This window comes from Lissotriton helveticus, chromosome 4_1 (assembly GCF_964261635.1).
Source record: "Lissotriton helveticus chromosome 4_1, aLisHel1.1, whole genome shotgun sequence".
In the NCBI taxonomy this organism is placed as follows: Eukaryota; Metazoa; Chordata; class Amphibia; order Caudata; family Salamandridae; genus Lissotriton; species Lissotriton helveticus.
In genome coordinates, this window is record NC_136063.1 from 1451614435 (window position 1) to 1451627025 (window position 12591).

The 12591-nt window shown below is 47.9% G+C and overlaps 1 protein-coding gene across 3 annotated transcripts in view; it reads left to right on the top strand.

Moving 5' to 3' along the window:
- The window catches only part of EXOC2 (exocyst complex component 2), a 948514-nt gene that overhangs the window by 95138 nt on the left and 840785 nt on the right, over positions 1-12591 (top strand). Inside the window, exon 1 of one of the 3 annotated variants that reach the window (XM_078688025.1) lies at positions 199-248. The exons of the other annotated variants lie outside the window; for them this stretch is intronic. The gene's annotated coding sequence lies outside the window, so the exon portion shown is untranslated. Of the gene's footprint in view, positions 1-198; positions 249-12591 lie in introns of those variants that run through there. 3 annotated transcript variants of the gene reach the window in all.

The following is a 12591-nucleotide window of genomic DNA, read 5'->3' on the forward strand; positions in this document are numbered from 1 at the left end:
CTATGCTACATTTCCATTGTTTGTCTCGAGACTCCTCATTTAGATGTTATCTAGAGATTTGTACATATTTTAAACGCTGTACAAAGTATGAATGATATGTTAGTGAAGCTATATGATGGAACAGCCTTTTCATTATTGCCATCTTTGGACTGTGGAAGTTTTATTTTCATTAAATCAGATTTTTATGTTTAATGTGATTCACAACCCAAAGAAGCTCTTCTCGTAAGAAGAACGCAGACAATACAGTGGTAAGCAAAAAAACCTAATGTTCAATGTGATCATGTCTGTGAATTAAAACTGTGTGGCTTGTTGAAATTATTGATTGATACCGTCTTTTAAAAGATGTCAAAGGGTTGTTATTACTGTTGGCCTTTTCAGACCAGGTCTGAGTGGAAAAAAGGTCAATTGTTCAGAAATTGTGACTAGAAAATTGTCTGCATGGTACAGGTTCAGTTGCAGGCGAAATTGATACTTCTTTTACAGTACTTCTTCCCATTCAACCCCTTCAGGAAGAGGAGCTAACTAAATTAGACCATACGCAATGATGGCACAGGAAGTGCTGCCCAATGAAGGGCCATTCAAATTTCTCTCCTACCCCTAAGTTAAGTGGGAAAATTGGAGTCAAATCTGAGATACAAAATGTGTTCTTTGCATTAGATATGAACATGTATGTTTAACCTGTTTTCAAATCTAAACAACACATTGAGGTCTGTCTGCAAAACTTTGGCTGTTATGACAATATACGAGTTTACAATACGAGTCTACATTTCAAGAAGTATGCTAGTGTGTAGTAAAAAGGGTCCATACGTAAAGGTGAAAAGGTAATTTATTGAAGAGATCTGAAACACGGTGTCGCCTGCTTGTCGAGTCTAGTACAGGTCATCACATCTCAACATTCTATGCCAGCCTTCAACAGAGGGCACGGGGTGAACCAATGCGGGGGAAAGAGGAGGGGTGGAGAGGAAGAGGGTGAAACCAAAGTGTGAAGTTACAACACATCATCCACCCTAGGGAGAACAGAGAGGTAGAAAAGGAGGAGGAGAGAAACAGGAGTGGGGAGGAGAGGAAGGAGAGAGCACTGGAAGGATGAAGGTATGGAACAATAGATCAATGAACACAAAATCCCAGGAGGGGATGATAATACCATACAATATGAGGTCTTGCGCAGAAGACCACAACAGATAGAATCAATATAAAAATAACAGATGGAACATTTCTGAAAAATGATATAGAAAATACTGACGGTAACTATTAACTCGTACTGTACTGTCGGTGCCAGAACGGGGAGGTTCTTTGTCTGAAGCTTTCTCTCCTCTGCCCGACTGCCTGCCCTCTGTCCCTCACCTCAGAATTGCCATAACTTATTTTGTTGTCTCTAACTTTGACGGGAACTACCTGGTCCTGACTCCACATTTTCCCATCTTCCATAACTACTATGTTTCTCTTAACTTCCCTTATTTGAGCTGGGGCATAGAATTTGTCTCCACTTTTCCCAAGTTTATCGGGCTTCCTGATGTACACACTCTGTCCTTCCTTGAGGTTCTTCTCCTTGACACCCCATTTCTTGTCATACCATTCCTTGTATTTTCTTTGTTTGTTTTCAATCTTCCTTCTCAAATCCTCCTGATCGATCTCCACATAAACATTCTTGCCCATCCAATTTGGAGAAAGCTTTGAACCAGCCTTTCTTCGTCTCAAAAGCTCAAACGGTGAGCGCCCTGAAGTAGAATTTGGAGTGGTGTGATATGCCCATAGCATTTCCATGATGGCATCCTCCACGTTTTTTCCTGACTTGCTGGCCAGATGTATGCATTCTTTCAACAGGCGGTTCACTCTTTCCACTTTGCCATTTGCCTTGGGACAATATAATGGTGTACGAACATGGGTAATTGAACAGTCTCTTAGAAACTCTTTCATCTCCTCCGAGATCAGTTGAACGCCATTTTCCGTTACCATCGTTGTAGGAATGTCTTCTCTCGAAAACACCTCTTTTAAGAAGAGAATCAATGATTTGGTATTGATATTGTGCACCACCTTGTGAGTTATCCAGTTAGAGTAATAATCAATCAATACCAACAGGTACCAGTCCTTGGGACCTCTCCCATGAATCGGGCCTATAATGTCAAAACCCAGCTTTTGCCAGGGTGCCATAGGGACATCAACCGGGATCAAAGGAGTATGTTTGGTTACTTTGGATTTGTCGCTTAAGCTGCAAGCATAGCGATACAAAAGGGGATGATGGACGGAGTGTTTGAGCAAATCAAACACTCACCCCCAGTCAACTGATCTGGGTTTAATCCATCACCATTCTTTAGCCCACTCAGCCACCCCATTTCAGACATGGCCATATGCAAATCAGTCTGACCCTGTGCCTCATGGGTACAGTCCAGCCCGAACTGCCAAGCCATGTCTTCCATGGACCGGAAACAAGCATCCTGGGACCGGTTTCGGATTCATAATCCTCATCAGCCAGGCTATCTTGAATCCAGTGGCTAAGTGAGCAAGGGACTCAGACTGAGCATACGCTGCCACACTTAGGGCGAACAAAGCGATGCAAAAGGGGATGATGGACGGAGCGTTTGAGCAAATCAAACACTCACCCCCAGTAAACTGATCTGGGTTTAATCCATCACCATTCTTTAGCCCACTCAGCCACCCCATTTCAGACATGGCCAAATGCAAATCAGTCTGACCCTGTGCCTCATGGGAACAGTCCAGCCCGAACTGCCAAGCCATGTCTTCCATGGACCGGAAACAAGCATCCTGGGACCGGTTTCGGATTCATAGTCCTCATCAGCCAGGCTATCTTGAATCCAGTGGCCAAGTGAGCAAGGGACTCACGTTTGAGCATACCCTGCCACACTTAGGGCGAACAAAGCGATACAAAAGGGGATGGTGGAAGCATAACAGTCGCGTACCTTTTCCTCCATTTCACAATCCATTTCTGGGAACCAGTAGTCTGCACGTAACCTTGATTTGCATAGGCTTCTGCCCAAGTGACCTTCAGGAGCCAACACGATAACTTGATTCCTCATCCCCTCCGGAGGCACAAGTTTTCCAGACTTCAAGATGAAATTCCCCTCCAACGAAAGGTCATCCCTAACATTCCAGTATGGTTGAATTTCAATATCAAGTTCCTTACATTTGTTTGGCCATCCGGACACAATAGATTTCTTCACACTCTTCAAGATTTCATCTTGTTCCATGTGTGTTTTCCAATTTTCTTTTGACACTGCTGCCAAACCCACTTCCAAAATAGTATCTTCCACCTTCTCCTCCTCAGCTTTGCCGCGGATGGGAGCCCTTGATAGGAAATCTGCCACTTTGTTTTGATTTCCCGGTATGTACACTGCTCTGAAATTAAAGCCTTGTAGACCCAAGACCCATTTTGCTATGCGCGGGGTCATGTCTTCTATATTTTTGTTTGTAAACAAAGGCACCAAAGGCTTGTGATCTGTGTGCACTTCGAATTGCACACCCCACACATAGTATTTGAAATGTTTGACTGCCCAGTAGACGGCTAGGGCCTCCTTTTCCCCAGTGGAATAGTTAGCTTCAGGACCGGTAAGTGTTCTGGACGCAAAAGCTACCACTTTTATCTCCTTATACAGAATGGGTCGCACTCCGACTCCACCCACCAGCAGGTGTGCCCCAGGAGCATCATGGTAGATGCAGTCTTAGATAGCGTGTGCGCTATATCGATGAAAAGTGTGTTTGTAGCAAGGTTGCAGCACCAACTCTGGACACCGGTGTTTCGGAATAGTTGTTCCTCGTCAGCAGAGTGTAGGTTATTCGGGGTTAGCTGTGCAGGCTGCCAAGTGTTCGCAGGTTGATACCTCTCACGGCGCGGGTGCGGGATCCGAGCTCGTCAGCTCAAGCTCGAGGGAGCCTATTAAATATACAGAATGGGTCGCACTCCGACTCCACCCACCAGCAGGTGTGCCCCAGGAGCATCATGGTAGATGCAGTCTTAGATAGCGTGTGCGCTATATCGATGAAAAGTGTGTTTGTAGCAAGGTTGCAGCACCAACTCTGGACACCGGTGTTTCGGAATAGTTGTTCCTCGTCAGCAGAGTGTAGGTTATTCGGGGTTAGCTGTGCAGGCTGCCAAGTGTTCGCAGGTTGATACCTCTCACGGCGCGGGTGCGGGATCCGAGCTCGTCAGCTCAAGCTCGAGGGAGCCTATTAAATATACAGAATGGGTCGCACTCCGACTCCACCCACCAGCAGGTGTGCCCCAGGAGCATCATGGTAGATGCAGTCTTAGATAGCGTGTGCGCTATATCGATGAAAAGTGTGTTTGTAGCAAGGTTGCAGCACCAACTCTGGACACCGGTGTTTCGGAATAGTTGTTCCTCGTCAGCAGAGTGTAGGTTATTCGGGGTTAGCTGTGCAGGCTGCCAAGTGTTCGCAGGTTGATACCTCTCACGGCGCGGGTGCGGGATCCGAGCTCGTCAGCTCAAGCTCGAGGGAGCCTATTAAATATACAGAATGGGTCGCACTCCGACTCCACCCACCAGCAGGTGTGCCCCAGGAGCATCATGGTAGATGCAGTCTTAGATAGCGTGTGCGCTATATCGATGAAAAGTGTGTTTGTAGCAAGGTTGCAGCACCAACTCTGGACACCGGTGTTTCGGAATAGTTGTTCCTCGTCAGCAGAGTGTAGGTTATTCGGGGTTAGCTGTGCAGGCTGCCAAGTGTTCGCAGGTTGATACCTCTCACGGCGCGGGTGCGGGATCCGAGCTCGTCAGCTCAAGCTCGAGGGAGCCTATTAAATATACAGAATGGGTCGCACTCCGACTCCACCCACCAGCAGGTGTGCCCCAGGAGCATCATGGTAGATGCAGTCTTAGATAGCGTGTGCGCTATATCGATGAAAAGTGTGTTTGTAGCAAGGTTGCAGCACCAACTCTGGACACCGGTGTTTCGGAATAGTTGTTCCTCGTCAGCAGAGTGTAGGTTATTCGGGGTTAGCTGTGCAGGCTGCCAAGTGTTCGCAGGTTGATACCTCTCACGGCGCGGGTGCGGGATCCGAGCTCGTCAGCTCAAGCTCGAGGGAGCCTATTAAATATACAGAATGGGTCGCACTCCGACTCCACCCACCAGCAGGTGTGCCCCAGGAGCATCATGGTAGATGCAGTCTTAGATAGCGTGTGCGCTATATCGATGAAAAGTGTGTTTGTAGCAAGGTTGCAGCACCAACTCTGGACACCGGTGTTTCAGAATAGTTGTTCCTCGTCAGCAGAGTGTAGGTTATTCGGGGTTAGCTGTGCAGGCTGCCAAGTGTTCGCAGGTTGATACCTCTCACGGCGCGGGTGCGGGATCCGAGCTCGTCAGCTCAAGCTCGAGGGAGCCTATTAAATATACAGAATGGGTCGCACTCCGACTCCACCCACCAGCAGGTGTGCCCCAGGAGCATCATGGTAGATGCAGTCTTAGATAGCGTGTGCGCTATATCGATGAAAAGTGTGTTTGTAGCAAGGTTGCAGCACCAACTCTGGACACCGGTGTTTCGGAATAGTTGTTCCTCGTCAGCAGAGTGTAGGTTATTCGGGGTTAGCTGTGCAGGCTGCCAAGTGTTCGCAGGTTGATACCTCTCACGGCGCGGGTGCGGGATCCGAGCTCGTCAGCTCAAGCTCGAGGGAGCCTATTAAATATACAGAATGGGTCGCACTCCGACTCCACCCACCAGCAGGTGTGCCCCAGGAGCATCATGGTAGATGCAGTCTTAGATAGCGTGTGCGCTATATCGATGAAAAGTGTGTTTGTAGCAAGGTTGCAGCACCAACTCTGGACACCGGTGTTTCGGAATAGTTGTTCCTCGTCAGCAGAGTGTAGGTTATTCGGGGTTAGCTGTGCAGGCTGCCAAGTGTTCGCAGGTTGATACCTCTCACGGCGCGGGTGCGGGATCCGAGCTCGTCAGCTCAAGCTCGAGGGAGCCTATTAAATATACAGAATGGGTCGCACTCCGACTCCACCCACCAGCAGGTGTGCCCCAGGAGCATCATGGTAGATGCAGTCTTAGATAGCGTGTGCGCTATATCGATGAAAAGTGTGTTTGTAGCAAGGTTGCAGCACCAACTCTGGACACCGGTGTTTCGGAATAGTTGTTCCTCGTCAGCAGAGTGTAGGTTATTCGGGGTTAGCTGTGCAGGCTGCCAAGTGTTCGCAGGTTGATACCTCTCACGGCGCGGGTGCGGGATCCGAGCTCGTCAGCTCAAGCTCGAGGGAGCCTATTAAATATACAGAATGGGTCGCACTCCGACTCCACCCACCAGCAGGTGTGCCCCAGGAGCATCATGGTAGATGCAGTCTTAGATAGCGTGTGCGCTATATCGATGAAAAGTGTGTTTGTAGCAAGGTTGCAGCACCAACTCTGGACACCGGTGTTTCGGAATAGTTGTTCCTCGTCAGCAGAGTGTAGGTTATTCGGGGTTAGCTGTGCAGGCTGCCAAGTGTTCGCAGGTTGATACCTCTCACGGCGCGGGTGCGGGATCCGAGCTCGTCAGCTCAAGCTCGAGGGAGCCTATTAAATATACAGAATGGGTCGCACTCCGACTCCACCCACCAGCAGGTGTGCCCCAGGAGCATCATGGTAGATGCAGTCTTAGATAGCGTGTGCGCTATATCGATGAAAAGTGTGTTTGTAGCAAGGTTGCAGCACCAACTCTGGACACCGGTGTTTCGGAATAGTTGTTCCTCGTCAGCAGAGTGTAGGTTATTCGGGGTTAGCTGTGCAGGCTGCCAAGTGTTCGCAGGTTGATACCTCTCACGGCGCGGGTGCGGGATCCGAGCTCGTCAGCTCAAGCTCGAGGGAGCCTATTAAATATACAGAATGGGTCGCACTCCGACTCCACCCACCAGCAGGTGTGCCCCAGGAGCATCATGGTAGATGCAGTCTTAGATAGCGTGTGCGCTATATCGATGAAAAGTGTGTTTGTAGCAAGGTTGCAGCACCAACTCTGGACACCGGTGTTTCGGAATAGTTGTTCCTCGTCAGCAGAGTGTAGGTTATTCGGGGTTAGCTGTGCAGGCTGCCAAGTGTTCGCAGGTTGATACCTCTCACGGCGCGGGTGCGGGATCCGAGCTCGTCAGCTCAAGCTCGAGGGAGCCTATTAAATATACAGAATGGGTCGCACTCCGACTCCACCCACCAGCAGGTGTGCCCCAGGAGCATCATGGTAGATGCAGTCTTAGATAGCGTGTGCGCTATATCGATGAAAAGTGTGTTTGTAGCTTTTATCTCCTTCTCCACTCTCTGAGCTAAAGTGGCACCTATCCCTCTGTTGCTGGCATCTGTAGAAATTATTATGTCTCTTTCTGGATTAAATTTGCCAATGAAGGGTGCCTGTATGATCGCCTCTTTTATTTCTTTGAAAGCCGTCTCTTGGTCTTTTCCCCAGTTGAAAATGCTATCTTTTTTTACCAACTCTCTCAAAGGATATGACATAGTGGCAAAATCCTTGATGAATTTCGCCATGTACTCCGACAATCCAAGAAATGACACCACATCTTCTCTGTGCTGGGAGTGGGAGCATCTCTCACTGCATTAACTAGATCACACTTCGGTTTGATGCCCTCTTCTGAAATGGTGTGACCCAAATAGTCCACTGAGCTCACACCCAATTTACATTTGCTCACTCTGGTAGTGAAACCAACTTCTCTCAGTCTTTCCAAAACACCCTTGGTGTTTTCATTGTGCTCTTTTTCATTAGATCCATAAATCAGGATATCATCCTGAAAACACATCGTTTTTGTGCAGTCTTAGAGAATGTGCTGCATAACTTGTTGGAAGGCTGCAGCTGCGGACGCCAAACCAAAAGGCATCCACAGAAATTTAAAATTTCCGAACGGGGTTGTGAATGTCGTCAGGGATTGTGACTCCGGATGAAGCTTTATTTGATAATAGGCCGAGGACAAATCCAAGATACTGAAAAATGTCGCTCCTTGAATGGTGCTCAGCATCTCACCAATTCTCGGGAGAGGATATCTGTCCACTTGTATGTTGGCATTCAGGTCTCATAAGTCCACACATAGCCTTATGTTCTTTCCTCCATCCTTGGTCGTGATGACGACCGGAGCCAACCATGCCGAGTTTTCGATCTCCTTGATAACCCCTTGGCTGACCAGCTTTTCCAATTCACTTTTCAATGGCTCCCTCATGCGAAGTGGAATAGATCGTGTTTTATGTACCACAGGTATGGCCCCTTCTTTGAGAGTGATTCTATGCATGTATTTTTTTAACACACCAAGGTTTTCAGTAAACACCTCCTTAAACTCTGTTGTTAAGTTTTCAGCAATATTAGGTGGTTCCACTAAAAATACTTGCTCTCTGTTGTTGGGATCTAGCTTAATCCCTAACTCTCTCTGATGTTTCCACCCCAGGAGGCTAGAACCCCTCGTGGTTACATAAACCTTACCCACTGTGTGCCTGTCCTTGAATGTAATCCTCATCCTTGCCATACCCTCTAATGGAATGCGTTCCTTGTAGTACCCTACTGGACTAATATCAGCTTTCTCTAGTACCACATTGTTTTTTGCAAATTTCTCATCAAATAAGCTTTTGTCAATCAAGGTAAAAGGAGAACACAAATCTGCATATACTTCAAATTTCTCTCCATCAAGGGTAATTTCACACTTGGGGTAATCATTATTTTCATTTGCTACGTCATCCTCCACTTGAAATATAAAGGTTTTCTCACCCCCTTCTACTGTTTCAACATTTTCTATCACATGTACTTTCTGATTGATATTTTTACAAACTTTTGAAAAATGCCCTCTCCTGTTGTATTTCCTACATAAAACATCCCTGGCAGGGCACTTCCAATTGTTCGCCAAATGATTAGGACTACCACATTTGTAGCAAAATAAACTTTGAATATTGCTGCGTTGATTGCTCTTCACTTTTTGCCCAACCTTACATACAGTCTCCCCCTCATGTGCAACCTTGCTTTCACTCTTTTCTCTGCTGACACCCTCATGAATTTTCATTTCCTTCATGCACAACGCAGTATGCTCCAATCCCTTTGCTATACTTAGTGCTTCCTCAAGGTCAGGATTCCTAGTGAGTAGTTCCTCCTGGATCCTGGGATCATTAGTACACCTCACAATTTGATCTCTAATCATGGATTCTGTCAAAGTCCCAAAATCACAAGTGGCAGATAAACCCCTCAAGACTGCAACATAATTAGTGACTTTCTCATCTTTCTTTTGCACCCTTTTGTAAAATGTCTGCCTTTCTAGTACAACATTAAGTTTAACTTTAAAATGTTCCTCCAATTTCCTCAATGTATATTCATACACATTTGTACCTTCAGCCTCTTCCTGTTCATCATCTACCTGTCTGCCAGTTATGTCTTCAAAAACCTTCCTGCCATGAATATCTAAGTTGTGCAGTAAAATGTGTTGTTTCCTCACATTGTTGTAATTTGCGCCCCCTATTGCTATGAGATAAGATTTAAAAATTCCTTCCCACCTCTTCCAAGCGATGTCAGGCTCGCCAAGTTCATTGAAGAAAGGTGGGGGCTGACTCATGCCTGCTCCTGCCATGGCCATGTAGGGTTGTTGCTTTAATAAAGACCTGGCTTCTTCCTTATTTTATTTTATTTTTTTTTTTAAATACAGAACCCTGTGAGGAAAACCCAGCTAAAAATAACTGAGGGTAAAGGAAAGGAAATATGGGCTGAATGAACAAAACTTATAGAAAATATCAACAAACTTCTGCTTCACCAAATTTAAACATTTTCTATAAAGTTAGGACATTTTCAACATTATCCTTTCAAACACACACGAAGATAAAGGATATCAGTCCTCTTTCTTTGTTTGATGAAGTTTCCTCACAGAACCAATGGAGTACACTCGTCGTCTGAAGGCGGGAACTTCCTGTGAGGAGAACTGCAGTCTCAGTCAGGTCATACGCGATGCACAACTGTTCAAGAATTAAACCGGGGGGCGGAGCCAGACCGGCGACCAAGATGGTCGCCCGAGCTCCCGGCTCCGTCGACCTTCTTCCCCTGCCGCCGGATCCCGCTATTCTTCCTGCGCTGCTGCTAGGCTCCCGAACGTCGGAGAGTGCGCTGCCCCTCCGTGTGAGACTCCGGCTGCTCTCCGAGCCCTGAGGACGAAGATATGCCCTCCCGTGCATTGCGGCCTGCGTGAGTCCCGGAGCCGCGACCCTGCGTGATGCGGCTGCCGGCCGCGAATAGAACAACAGCGGCCACACAGACCCGGAAGGTGCCGGTCAACTGCTATGGAGACCCACCCATCTCTGACTACACACCCAACACTCGTTCTGTCGAGCCTGGTGTATCTCCGCATTATGCCATCAATCTATGCCTGTTGCGGCCCCCCCCCTCCGATTGCTGCTTTGTGGAACAGGACGACACGCTGCAGCTCTTTGTCTCCCTAACATGGCTTTGTGTGACCCGCGTGCGCCTGATTGTATCCCGCACTCCAGGTGATCGGAACCGGTTGCTCCACAACAGTTTTGACGGCGCCTTTGAGATCCAGGGGGCGAATATGTAACCTATTGCGGGGAAATGGAGTTGAACGCCCACACGGTGTGCAGCATGGTGGCGTTGGTACTCAACCCCCCTTTTTTGAGTCTCGGGATGGTTGCTCTGGTGTACACCCCCGCGGCACTTATGCTGGGGGTCCCGGCTTGTGCGGTCGCCTTCATTGAGCCGTGCCTGTCCGTGGCGATGGTGGCACACGCTGAAGATCGGAGAGTGGGAATCGGATGCCCCCCGATGTGCTGGTGGTCCATAATCCGGATTCGATAGCCACTGTGCTCAAACCCTGGTACGTCTGGAATGGAGGAAAAGTCAGTTGCCGGTATGATCCTTGGAGACTTCGCTTGTGTGATCCCCTCTGCAGGTATTGGTGGGGACACTGCTGTGGAGAGTTGCTGCGACTTTAATTGTGGCTAAGTAGCGGGAGTTCGTATTTGGGGGTCTCCCTGCTTGTTCCGGCGGATCGTCACATTGACACCTGGTTCCATGGGTACATGGAGTATCGGAGACTTCATCGGGTGTGCTTGTCTCGGAGTCTTACACCATGTTCTTTCTCCGGTGGATGCTGTCGTCATGCACTCCTGACTCAACGGAATGACTAATCTTTTTGGACCAGACTCTGTTCTCCTGATTTGGAACCGCCGAGTGGGCTGTGGATGGCTTTCGAGGGTGTCGTGTCCTGGTGTACTACAAGATTCCTTGCCTTCCTCCGGACTTACCTGCTTGCATTATTTTTGGTATTTTGATTGTTTGACCCTCCACTAACTGGACTGAGATCTGTCAGTATTGTGGCTGGGTGGGTCTGGGTTGAATGATGGAGATCTGTTTTTTTCGGTTGCTGCTCGGGGGGGCTTTTGTCTTAGTTCTGTAACTTGTGGAGCTGGAGTGATGACTACTATCCTGTTTTAAATTGTTGCCTTTGACATTTTGGTAGCGGCGTTGGGATGTTTGAAATGCTGCGCGGCGGTGGGGGGGGGGCGGGGGCCTGCACTGGGGGACCCCTCAATGTTTTTCTTCTTCTTATATTTCTCCTCTCTTTTCTATTTCTTCTCTCTTCTATATTTCGGGTTTAGAAACTGGGCGACAGGCACGCTGCTAGGGTGGGTAGGCCGTAGCCATCTACAGGTGTGCGGGGTGGGGGGTTGGGGGAGGGGTTTTATTGTTTTTTCCTAATTTGTTTCTATGGCCCTTTTTCTTCGCTCTTTTGGTTTTCCTTTCACTTTCTTCTTATTCTGGGTTTGGGATCAGTCTGTTGGATTACACCCTGAGTTTTCATTGATTTGTCGTAATCTGTGCCCGACCTGGTGCTGCATTATTGGTGTAACTGGGCGGGTGCCTAATTGGTGCTCGTAGTAATTGTATGCATGTATATCCTGCATCTCTGCTGCGGTGCCCATGTCTTATTTGTGATTGTCTTCATTATGCAGGACTTATTGTTTGGCTCGCCCATTATATGACTATATCTTACGGTTAGGCACCTGATTCCCACATTTCTTTACGTTATATTGGAGCTTTTTACGTTCTTGACTTCATCCTGATTTAAAAGTAAAATTAAACCTCACCTATCCGGAAATATGATCGATGTGTGCCGTGATACTATGTCTTTAATGTGCTGCCGTGCCCCCGGGATGTTCGGCTAAATAGCGGTGTACACTTTTGCGTAAATAAAGGTTTAAAAAAAAAAAAAAAAGAATTAAACTGGAACAAAGTTCCTTTCTCTCTCTCAGCGCTGACCTGAGTTGCGAAAACTTCTTCAAGGATCACCACCGCTCGCCTCGATGCCAAGCAGGACGTCAAGATATCCGCATGGAAACCGAAACTGGATTAATATTGCAAGCCAAAGACCGGCTCACCTTCCTTCTTCCACGCTCCAAACGCGCGTCGAGCAGGGACCCGACACTCCAGATTGCATCCGATCCTCCCCGCTAACAAGTGTGACAGAGCTGGTCACACCAATTCTGCCTCAAAGATCAACGCTGCCACTTCCTCAAACCGCCAAACAGGGACATTCCGCACATGCGGACGTCGCCCTCAACGATCGGCAGGACACGAAGGGGAGATGGAACCAGGAGCGGGTGAG